This window comes from Ranitomeya imitator, chromosome 3, assembly GCF_032444005.1.
Source record: "Ranitomeya imitator isolate aRanImi1 chromosome 3, aRanImi1.pri, whole genome shotgun sequence".
NCBI classification, from domain to species: domain Eukaryota; kingdom Metazoa; phylum Chordata; class Amphibia; order Anura; family Dendrobatidae; genus Ranitomeya; species Ranitomeya imitator.
Window position 1 is genome coordinate 466282927 of NC_091284.1, and position 13260 is coordinate 466296186.

The following is a 13260-nucleotide window of genomic DNA, read 5'->3' on the forward strand; positions in this document are numbered from 1 at the left end:
CAACGTCAAATTGTCTACCACATGAGCCCAAATCCGCTGTAACCTGTCCATCACAGAATCAACACCAGGACTATCAGAAGGCTCAACCTGCCCCGAAGAAAAACGAGGATGGAAACCAAAATTACAAAAGAAAGGCGAAACCAAAGTAGCCGAACTGGCCCGATTATTAAGGGCAAACTCGGCCAACGGCAAGAAAGTCACCCAATCATCCTGATCAGCAGACACAAAGCATCTCAAATAGGTTTCCAAGGTCTGATTAGTTCGCTCAGTTTGGCCATTGGTCTGAGGATGGAACGCCGAAGAAAAAGACAAATCAATACCCATCCTAGCACAAAAGGCCCGCCAAAACCTGGAAACAAACTGGGAACCTCTGTCAGACACAATATTCTCCGGAATGCCATGCAAACGAACCACATGCTGAAAAAACAATGGAACCAAATCAGAGGAGGAAGGCAATTTAGGCAAAGGTACCAAATGAACCATTTTAGAGAACCGGTAACAAACCACCCAGATAACAGACATCCTCTGGGACACAGGAAGATCCGAAATAAAATCTATGGAAATATGCATCCAAGGCCTCTCCGGGACGGGCAAAGGCAAAAGCAACCCACTAGCGCGGGAACAGCAAGGCTTGGCTCGGGCGAAGGCCCACAGGACTGCACAAAAGCACGGACATCACGCGACAAGGAAGGCCACCAAAAGGACCTAGCAACCAAATCTCTGGTACCAAAAATCCCAGGATGCCCAGCCAACACTGAACAATGGACCTCAGAAATCACCTTACTCGTCCATCTATCAGGAACAAACAGCTTCCCCACAGGACAGCAGTCAGGCCTATCAGCCTGAAATTCCTGAAGCACCCGCCGCAAATCAGGGGAGATGGCAGAAAGAATCACCCCTTCCTTAAGAATGCCAACCGGCTCAAGGACTCCAGGAGAATCCAGCAAAAAACTCCTAGAGAGGGCATCCGCCTTAACATTCTTAGATCCTGGAAGATATGAGACCACAAAATCAAAACGGGAGAAAAACAGGGACCACCGAGCCTGTCTAGGGTTCAGCCGCTTGGTCGACTCAAGGTAAATCAAATTCTTATGATCGGTCAAGACCACAATGCGGTGCTTGGCTCCCTCAAGCCAATGTCGCCACTCCTTAAATGCCCACTTCATAGCCAACAACTCCCGATTGCCGACATCATAATTACGTTCCGCAGGCGAAAACTTTTGGGAAAAGAAGGCACATGGCTTCATCAAGGAACCATCAGAATTCCTCTGTGACAAAACGGCCCATGCCCCAATCTCAGAAGCGTCAACCTCAACCTGAAAAGGAAGAGAAACATCCGGTTGACGCAACACAGGGGCAGAAGTAAATCGGCGTTTAAGCTCCTGAAAGGCCTCAACAGCCTCAGAGGACCAATTAGTCACATCAGCGCCTTTCTTCGTCAAATCGGTCAGGGGTTTAACCACACTAGAGAAGTTGGCAATGAAACGGCGATAAAAATTAGCAAAGCCCAAAAATTTCTGAAGGCTCTTCACAGATGTGGGTTGAATCCAGTCATGAATGGCTTGGACCTTAACAGGATCCATTTCTATAGACGAAGGAGAAAAAATAAACCCCAAAAAAGAGACCTTCTGAACTCCAAATAGGCACTTAGACCCCTTCACAAATAGAGCATTATCACGAAGGATCTGGAATACCATCCTGACCTGCTTCACATGAGACTCCCAATCATCGGAAAAAAATCTAAATATCATTCAAATACACAATCAGGAATTTGTCAAGATAATTGCGGAAAATATCATGCATGAAAGACTGGAACACAGATGGAGCATTAGAGAGCCCAAATGGCATCACAAGGTATTCAACATGGCCTTCGGGCGTATTAAATGCAGTCTTCCATTCGTCACCCTGTTTAATACGAACAAGATTTTATGCCCCTCGAAGGTCAATCTTGGTAAACCAACTAGCCCCCTTAATCCTAGCAAACAAATCAGAGAGCAAAGGTAAAGGATATTGGAATTTGACCGTGATCTTATTAAGAAGGCGATAATCAATACAAGGTCTTAAGGAGCCATCCTTCTTGGCAACAAAAAAGAATCCCGCTCCCAATGGTGATGAAGACGGCCGAATATGCCCCTTCTCTAAAGACTCCTTAACATAGCTCCGCATGGCGGCATGCTCTGGCACAGACAGGTTGAAAAGTCGGCCCTTAGGGAACTTACAGCCAGGAATCAAGTCAATAGCACAATCACAGTCCCTGTGTGGAGGAAGGGAACTGGACTTGGGCTCATCGAATACATCCTGGAAATCTAACAAAAATTCAGGAACATCAGAAGAGGGGGAAGAGGAAATTGACATCAAAGGAACGTCACTATGTACCCCTTGACAACCCCAACTAGTCACAGACATTGATTTCCAATCCAGCACTGGATTGTGTACTTGTAACCATGGAAAACCCAGTACAACAACATAATGTAAATTATGCAACACCAGAAAACGGCAATCTTCCTGATGTGCAGGAGCCGTGTACATAGTCATCTGCGTCCAGTACTGAGGTTTATTCTTGGCCAATGGTGTAGCATCAATACCCCTCAAGGGTATGGGACTCTGCAAAGGCTGCAAAGAAAAACCACAGCGCCTAGCGAATTCTAAGTCCATTAAGTTCAGAGCAGCGCCTGAATCCACAAATGCCATGACAGAAAAAGATGACAATGAGCAAATCAGGGTCACAGACAGGAGAAACTTAGGCTGCACAGTACTAATGGTAACAGATCTTGCGACCCTCTTAATACGCTTAGGGCAATCAGAAATAGTATGAACAGAATCACCACAGTAAAAACACAGCCCATTCTGACGTCTGTATCCCCTCTGTTCTGCTCTAGTCAAAATCCTATCACATTGCATGGGCTCAGGACTTTGCTTAGAGGACACTGCCATATGGTGCACCACTTTGCGTTCGCGCAGGCGCCGATCAATCTGAATGGCCAGAGACATAGATTCGCTCAAACCAACAGGCGTGGGAAACCCCACCATAACATCTTTAAGGGCTTCAGAAAGACCCTTTCTGAAAATTGCTGCCAGAGCGTCCTCATTCCATTTAGTGAGCACAGACCATTTTCTAAATTTCTGGCAGTATAATTCTGCCGCTTCTTGACCCTGACACAGGGCCAACAGTGTTTTCTCAGCATGCTCTACAGAGTTAGGTTCGTCATACAATAATCCGAGCGATTGAAAAAATGCATCTACATTAAGCAATGCCGGATTCCCTGACTCTAGTGAGAATGCCCAGTCCTGAGGGTCACCACGCAGTAGAGAAATAACTATCTTTACTTGCTGAACGGGGTCACCAGAGGAACGGGGTTTCAGAGCAAAAAACAATTTGCAGTTATTTTTAAAGTTCAAAAACTTAGATCTATCCCCGTAAAACAAATCCTGAGTAGGAATTCTAGACTCTAAGGCCGGAGTCTGAACCACATAATCTTGAATACTCTCTACTCTTGCAGCAAGCTGATCCACACGAGAAAACAAACCCTGAACATCCATGCCTGCATCCAAATCCCGAATCACCCAGAGATCAAGAGGAAGGAAAAAAACAAAACAAACTAAAGAAAAAAAAAAAAAGGCTCAGAACTCTTTTTCTCTTCCTTCTTTTGAGAGGCATTCAGCTCATTTTTGGCCAGTTGTACTGTTATGATCTGGTGATTAGGGAGCGATATGCGTCTAGCTCTGAGCAGGTGGCAACTATACTGACCGCAGTCCCAACACTAGAAACAGCCGTGGAATGCTCCTAACTCGGCCTAGGCATCTCGTCACAGCCTAAGAGCTAACTACCCCTAAAGATAAAAGCAGGAAAACTATCTTGCTTCAGAGAAAATCCCCAAAGGATAGATTAGCCCCCCACAAATAATGACTGTGAGAGGAGAAGGAAATGACATACGTAGTATGAAACAAGATTTAGCACAGGAGGCCACTTCTAGCTAAATAGAAATAGTACAGAACAGAACGCTGTGCGGTCAGTAAAACAAAACTAGAAAAAGTCCACCGCAGAGAAATGCAAAAATCTCCACACCTGACTAAAGGTGTGGAGGGCAAACTCTGCTGCCCAGAGCTTCCAGCTTAACTGAATAGATCCATACTGAAAAGCTGGACAAATGAACAAAAACAAAGAAAGTGCTGAACAACAAGTCCACAACAAGAGAACCGCAAAAGGACAAGCAAGGACTTAGCTTTGATGAACTGGTCAGAGTGTCAGGAAAGTTCTAAGAGCAATGACTCCAGGCAGGAACAATTGACAACTGGAATTGAATGAGGGATAAGGCCAGACTAATATAGCCGAGCCAGAAAGACGATCAGTGAAAACAGCTGCTGAAGCTAAATCCAAGAAGCAGCCATACCACTCAAAACCACAGGAGGGAGCCAAAGAGCAAAACTCACAAAAATGCTACTTACAACCACCAGAGGGAGCCCAAGAGCGGAATTCACAACAGCAAGCATAGCAAGACACTGCAAAATTTGTTCAAGAGACTGATTGGTCCTCTCAGTCTGACCATTGGTTTCGGGATGATTGGCCAAGGAGAAGGCCAAAGTAATACCTAACATTTTACAAAAAGCCCTCCAAAATTTGGACAGAAATTGTATCCCCTATCTAAAACCACATTTAAAGGCACACCATGCAATCGCACCACAAGCTCAACAAACAAACTAGAAAGTGTTTCAGCATTAGGCAGTTCCGCCAAAGGTACAAAATGCGCCTGTTTACTGAATCTATCCACCACCACCCAGACCACAGTTTTGCCATTGGAAGGAGGGAGATCAGTGATAAAGTCCATGGACAAATGAGTCCGAGGTCTATCCGTAATTGGCAATGGCACCAATTCCCTGGCCGGCCGGTTATGAGAGCTTTTAGCACGGGCACAAGTATCACAGGAAGACACAAACATGGTGACAACAGAAGCCATAGATGGCCACCAAAACAGCCTAGCAATAGGTCTATGAGTGGCCAAGATTCCAGGATGCCCACTAAGAGCAGAATCGTGGAACTCCTGGAGCACCCTCAATCGGTATTGACCCGGGACAAAGAGCTTGTTGTCAGGCAAAGACAGAGGAGCAAGAGACTGAGCCTCACGAATCTCCTGCTCCAATTCTGAGGACACTGCTGCCATGAACACCCTGTGCTGAAGAAAGTAGGAAGAAGGTTCAGGAGGTGATATCGGATTCAAGCTGCAAGATAAGGCATTCGCCTTAACATTCTTGGAACCAGGCCGAAAGGTGATAGAAAAATTTAAGTGTGAAAAAAGAGACCACCTCGCTTGTCTGGGAGTCAAACCTTTGGCCGACTCAATGTAAGACAGATTCTTGTGGTCAGTAATCACCGGGATCCGATGAACAGCTCCCTCCAAAAAGTGCCTCCATTCTTCAAAGGCCAACTTGATAGCTAAAAGCGCCCGATTCTCAACATCGGAATTTCTCTCAGCAGGAGAGAATTTTTTTGAGAAGAAGGCACAGGGCCTCAGGTTAGACAAAGTGGAGGGTCCTTGGGATAACACTTCCCCCATTTCCGACGCATTCACTTCAACAATGAACAGTTCAGACGGATCAGGCTGGACCAAAACAGGGGCAGACATAAAGCATTTCTTAAATAAAGCAACAAACGCCTCCACAGCCGGAGCTGACCAGTTTTTTTAGATCAGCCCCCTTACAAGTCAGATCATTGAGGGTTTGACCACCCGTGAAAACCCCTTAATGAATTTACTATCATAGGTTGCAAACCCCAGAAAACGTTGAAGGCCCTTTAAGTCTCTGGGTTGCACCCAATCCACAATGGCCCGTACCTTCCCAGGGTCCAAACGAAACCCCTTGTCAGACAGAATGAACCCCAGAAAGGACAATTCTTGGACAAAATGTGCATTTTTCGGGTTTCGCAAAGAGTGAGTTCTCCCGTAACCTCTGGAGAACCGCACGTAGATTATCCAGGTGAACTTGTTTGTTAGATGAAAACACAAGGATATGATTTAAATATACCACCATAAAGCGCCCAGTAAAATCAGAAAATACATAGTTGATAAAATTGGGAATAACAGCTGGCGCATTAATGAGACCAAAGGGCATAACCAAATTCTCAAATAACCCTTCAGAAGTGATAAATTCCGTTTTTCCACTCATCCTCCTCTCGAATACGGATTAGATTATATGCTCCCCTGAGGTCCAATTTAGAAAACCATTTGGCCCCCGACAATTGATTGTACAAATCAGGGATGAGCGGGAGGGGATAGGTATTTCTCACTGTGATCTTATTAAATTCCCGAAAATCAAGGCACGGGGCAAACCACCATCTTTCTTTTTTGCAAAAAATAATCCATCCGCCACAAAAGTGACGGATGTGGCATTTACATAGACTTTCAGAAATATACTCCTTAATAGCGGTTCTCTCCGGGCCAGAGAGGTTGTACAAACGGGCCTTGGGCAATTTAGGACCCGGAACCAGATTAATAGTACAGTCAAAAGGGCGGTTTAGTGGTAAGACCTCTGCCTCCTTTTCGGAAAAAACTTCCTCAAAATCCTTCAGGTATTACGGGATACCTTCCAGATTAACGGATGACACAAGTACACAAGTGGTAAGGCAATTTTTGACACAATTACAATTGACAATGTCCCGAGATTCCCAATCTATTACAGGGTTATGTAACTGTAACCAGTGGAACCCCAACACCAGTCCCGCAGGCAGATTGTCCAGAGCTAAACATGAAATATGTTCCTAGTGCAAGGAACCCACTTTAAGGAGAAACTCCTCCGAGACAAATTTAATGACATTCTTAGCCAGCGGTGTTTTGTCAGTGGCAACAATATGAATAGGAGTCTCCAGCCTAACTGTATCTAACTTACACTTGGTCACCAAGTCAGAGTCAATAAAGTTCATGGATGACCCGCAGTCCACGAAAGCAGAAGTGGGCGTGAAGCAACTCCCACAACTAAGTTCCACTTCCAACAATACTTTAGAGAAAAAGGTACTTGAGAGTCTGGGTGACCTCCACGACAATCACCCAGACTCAGCCGCTTGTTAGTTGGTGGTCAGGAGGAACAGTCCTTTCTCCAATGTCTAGGATCTCCACAGTTCAAACACAGCTTTCCTTCACGTCCCCTTCTCCTCTCCTTCTCCTTGAGGTTGTTGGCCCCACCTCCATAGGTTCAGACAGTGGCAAAACAACAGAATTAGCAGGGAGCAATGGAACCTCTTGCTGTGTAACACCTCTCCTGCAGCCTCTGATCCATACGGATAGCCAGAGTCATAGCCTCCTCCAATTAGCTCGGTAGTAGTTGGAGAGCCAGAGCGTCCTTCAGGTGATCCGACAGTCCTCTCCTGAACTGACATCTCAGCGCAGAGTCATCCCAGCAAAGATTTTACCGCGTCAGAAAACTCTCTTTGCAGGTGGTTATGAAACGTGACCAAGGCCCTATGTTCCACACAAAGATCCTGCATCATTTGTGTCAAACTAGTCATTTGATCTGCCAAGGTATGGAGCGGATCCATACAAAGCAGAGCAGAGAAAAAAGCTGTCTGTCTCTGGTCAGTTATAATGTCACGCTGCTGCAATGCAGGTAGGTGCAGGATCCACTAGATGGCATTAGAGTGGAAGCAGGACTGCACCTAAACAGAGCTGAACTGCAGTGCAGCAGTGAGGCCACCACAGCAGAATGGCCAAACAAGCAGGGTCAAATCCGAAACTGTAGCGCAGTACCAAAGGAATAAGCAAACTCGAGGTCCGAGACAAGCCAGGGAGTCAGTAACGGTCAGGAGCAGATAAGACAAAAGACAGAAGCAGGTCAGGATAAGGGGAAACACAGAGTCAAGACAGGAATAGGGGAAAACAGAGACACGGGTTCAGACAACAAACGCAGCAGGACAAATCAGAGCAATCAAAGTCAGCTACAACAGCACTAGGCAAAAACGATAACTGACATCGCCTGCACGAAGCAGCGTCAATAAATAGCAAACCTGAACCCAGACAGCAGCTGAGAAAGGTTAACTCTTGACATGACCAGACTAGGAAAAAGGGAAAACAGGACTCAATATCCGATCTGGAGATGACACCCAGCAGTCTGTAATCTGGAAGCACAACGTTCATGTACCCACCAGTGTGTAATCTGGAAGCACACTGTCCATGCACCCACCAGTGTGTAATCTGGAAGCACACTCTCCATGTACCCAGCAGTGTGTAATCTGGAAGCACACCCTCAATGTACCCAGCAGTGTGTAATCTGGAACACACTCTCCATGCAACTAGCAGTTTGCCAGGCAGTGTGTAATCTGGAAGCACACTCTCCATGTACCCAGCAGTGTTTAATATGGAAGCACACTCTCCATGTATCCAGCAGTGTGCCAGACAGTGTGTAATCTGGAAGCACACCCTCCATGTACCCAGCAGTGTGCAATCTGGAAGCACACTCTATGTAACCAGTAGTGTGTAACCTGGAACACACTCTCCATGTACCCAGCAGTGTGCCAGGCAGTGTGTAATCTGGAAGCACACTCTCCATGTACCCAGCAGTGTGCCAGACAGTGTGTAATCTGGAAGCACATCCACCATGTACCCAGCAGTGTGTAATCTGGTAGCACACTCTATGCAACCAGTAGTGTGTAACCTGGAACACACTCTCCATGTACCCAGCAGTGTGCCAGGCAGTGTGTAATCTGGAAGCACACTCTCCATGTACCCAGCAGTGTGCAAGTGTTTAATCTGTAAACACACTCTCCGTGTACCTAGCAGTGGGTAAACTGGATGCACACCCTTCATGTACCTAGCAGTGTGTAATCTGGAAGCACGACGTCCATATACCCAGCAGTGTGCCAGGCAATGTGTAATCTGCAAGCACACTCTCCATGTACCCAGCAGTGTGCCAGACAGTGTGTAATCTGGAAGCACATCCACCATGTACCCAGCAGTGTGTAATCTGGAAGCACACTCTATGCATCCAATAGTATGTAACCTGGAACACACTCTCCATGTACCCAGCAGTGTGTCAGGTAGTGTGTAATCTGGAAACACACCCTCCATGTACCCAGCAGTGTGTAATCTGGTAGCACACTCTATGCATCCAGTAGTGTGTAACCTGGAACACACTCTCCATAAACCCAGCAGTGTGCAAGACAGTGTGTAATCTTTGAAGCACATCCACCATGTACCCAGCAGTGTGTAATCTGGAAGCACACCCTATGTATCCAGCAATGTGTATTGTGGATTACACTCTCCATGTACCCAGCAGTGTGTAATCTGGAAGCACACCCTTCATGTACCGAGCAGTGAGTAATCTGGAAGCACACCCTCCATATACCCAGCAGTGTGGCAGACATTGTGTAATCTGGAAGCACACTCTCCATGTAAACAGCAGTGTGTAATCTGGAAGCACACTCTATGTATCCAACAGTGCGTAGTCTGGAAGACACTTTTCATGTACCTAGCAGTGTGCCAGGCAGTGTGTAATCTGGAACACACATTCCATGTACCCAGCAGTGTGTAATCTGGAAGCACACCATATGTATCCAGCAATGTGTAATCTGGAACACACTCTCCATGTACCCAGCAGTATGCCCAGCAGTGTGTTATCTGGAAGCACACTCTTCATGTACCTAGCAGTGTGCCAGGCAGTGTGTAATCTGGAACACACACTCCATGTACCCAGCAGTGTGTAATCTGGAAGCACACCCTCCATGTACCCAGCAGTTTGCTAGGCAGTGTGTAATCTGGAAGCACACTCTCCATGTACCCAGCAGTGTGTAATCAGGAAGCACACCCTATGTATCCAGCAGTGTGTAATCTGGAAGAACACCCTTCATGTACCCAGAAGTGTGCCAGGCAGTGTGTAATCTGGAAGCACACCCTCCATGTACCGGGCAGTGTGTAATCTGGAAGCACACCATATGTATCCAGCAGTGTGTAATCTGGAACACACTCTCCATGTCCCCAGTAGTGTGCCAGGCAGTGTGTAATCTGGAAGCACACTCTATGTATCCAGCAGTGCGTAATCTGGAAGACACTCCATGCACCCAGCAGTGTGCAATCTGGAAGTACACCCTCCTAGTACCGAGCAGTGTGTAATCTGGAAGCACACCCTCCATATACCCAGCAGTGTGCCAGACACTGTGTAATCTGGAAGTACACTCTCCATGTACCCAGCAGTGTGTAATCTGGAAGCACACCCTTCATGTACTGAGCAGTGAGTAATCTGGAAGCACACCCTCCATATACCCAGCAGTGTGCCAGACACTGTGTAATCTGGAAGTACACTCTCCATGTACCCAGCAGTGTGTAATCTGGAAGCACACCATATGTATCCAACAGTGTGCAATCTGGAACACTCTCCATGTACCCAGCAGTGTGCCCAGCAGTGTGTTATCTGGAAGCACACTCTATGTATCCAGCAGTGCGTAATCTGGAAGACACTCTTCATGTACCTAGCAGTGTGCCAGGCAGTGTATAATCTAGAACACACGCTCCATGTACCCAGCGGTGTGTAATCTGGAAGCAAACCCTCCATGTACCCAGCAGTTTGCCAGGCAGTGTGTAATCTGGAAGCACACTCTCCATGTACCCAGCAGTGTGTAATCTGGAAGCACACGCTCCATGTACCCAGCAGTGTGTAATCTGGAAGCACACCATATGTATCCAGCAGTGTGTAATCTGGAACACACTCTCCATGTACCCAGCAGTGTACCCAGCAGTGTGTAATCTGGAAGCACACTCTATGTATCCAGCAGTGTGTAATCTGGAAGACACTCTTCATGTACCTAGCAGTGTGCCAGGCAGTGTGTAATCTGGAAGCACACTCTCCATGTACACAGCAGTGTGTAATCTGGAAGCACACCATATGTATCCAGCAGTGTGTAATCTGGAACACACTCTCCATGTACCCAGCAGTGTACCCAGCAGTGTGTAATCTGGAAGCACACTCTATGTATCCAGCAGTGTGTAATCTGGAAGACACTCTTCATGTACCTAGCAGTGTGCCAGGCAGTGTGTAATCTGGAAGCACACTCTCCATGTACACAGCAGTGTGTAATCTGGAAGCACACCATATGTATCCAGCAGTGTGTAATCTGGAACACACTCTCCATGTACCCAGCAGTGTGCCAGGCAGTGTGTAATCTGGAAGCACACCATATGTATCCAGCAGTGTGTAATCTGGAACACACTCTCCATGTACTCAGCAGTGTACCCAGCAGTGTGTAATCTGGAAGCACACTCTATGTATCCAGCAGTGTGTAATCTGGAAGACACTCTTCATGTACCTAGCAGTGTGCCAGGCAGTGTGTAATCTGGAAGCACACTCTTCCTGCACCCAGCAGTGTGTAATCTGGAAGCACACCATATGTATCCAGCAGTGTGTAATCTGGAACACACTCTCCATGTACCCAGCAGTGTGTAATCTGGAAGCACACTCTATGTATCCAGCAGTGTGTAATCTGGAACACACTTTCCATGTATCCAGCAGTGTGTAATCTGGAAGCACACTCTACATGTACCCAGCAGTATGTAATCTGGAAGCACACCCTAGGTATCCAGCAGTGTGTAATCTGGAAGCACACTCTACATGTACCCAGTAGTATGTAATCTGGAAGCACACCCTAGGTATCCAGCAGTGTGTAATCTGGAAGCACACTCTACATGTACCCAGCAGTATGTAATCTGGAAGCACACCCTAGGTATCCAGCAGTGTGTAATCTGGAAGCACACTCTACATGTACCCAGCAATATGTAATCTGGAAGCACACCCTATGTATCCAGCAGTGTGTAATCTGGAAGCACACTCTCCATGTACCCTGCAGTGTGAAATCTGGAAGCACACCTTATGTATCCAGCAGTGTGTAATCTGGAAGACACCCTCCATGTACCCAGCAGTTTGCCAGGCAGTGTGTAATCTGGAAGCACACTCTACATGTATCCAGCAGTGTGTAATCTGGAAGCACACGCTCCATGTACCCAGCAGTTTGCAAGGCAGTGTGTAATCAGGAAGCACACTCTCCATGTACCCAGCAGTATGTAATCTGGAAGCACACCCTAGGTATCCAGCAGTGTGTAATCTGGAAGCACACCCTAGGTATCCAGCAGTGTGTAATCTGGAAGCACACCCTCCATGTACCCAGCAGTGTGTAATCTGGAAGCACACCCTCCATGTACCCAGCAGTTTGCCAGGCAGTGTGTAATCTGGAAGCACACCCTCCATGTACCCAGCAGTGTGCCAGGCAGTGTGTAATCTGGAAGCACACCCTAGGTACCCAGCAGTGTGTAATCTGGAAGCACACCCTCCATGTACCCAGCAGTTTGCCAGGCAGTGTGTTATCTGGAAGCACACCCTCCGTGTACCCAGCAGTGTGCCAGGCAGTGTGTAATCTGGAAGCACACCCTAGGTATTCAGCAGTGTGTAATCTGGAAGCACACTCTACATGTACCCAGCAGTATGTAATCTGGAAGCACACCCTAGGTATCCAGCAGTGTGTAATCTGGAAGCACACCCTCCATGTACCCAGCAGCGTGCCAGGCAGTGTGTAATCTGGAAGCACACCCTCCATGTACCCAGCAGTGTGCCAGGCAGTGTGTAATCTGGAAGCACACCCTCCATGTACCCAGCAGCGTGCCAGGCAGTGTGTAATCTGGAAGCACACCCTCCATGTACCCAGCAGCGTGCCAGGCAGTGTGTAATCTGGAAGCACACCCTCCATGTACCCAGCAGTGTGCCAGGCAGTGTGTAATCTGGAAGCACACTCTCCATGTACCCAGCAGTGTGCCAGGCAGTGTGTAATCTGGAAGCACACCCTCCATGTACCCAGCAGTGTGCCAGGCAGTGTGTAATCTGGAAGCACACCCTCCATATGCCCAGCAGTGTGCCAGGCAGTGTGTAATCTGGAAGCACACCCTCCATGTACCCAGCAGCGTGCCAGGCAGTGTGTAATCTGGAAGCACACCCTCCATGTACCCAGCAGCGTGCCAGGCAGTGTGTAATCTGGAAGCACACCCTCCATGTACCCAGCAGTGTGCCAGGCAGTGTGTAATCTGGAAGCACACTCTCCATGTACCCAGCAGTGTGCCAGGCAGTGTGTAATCTGGAAGCACACCCTCCATGTACCCAGCAGTGTGCCAGGCAGTGTGTAATCTGGAAGCACACCCTCCATATGCCCAGCAGTGTGCCAGGCAGTGTGTAATCTGGAAGCACACTCTCCATGTACCCAGCAGTGTGCCAGGCAGTGTGTAATCTGGAAGCACACTCTCC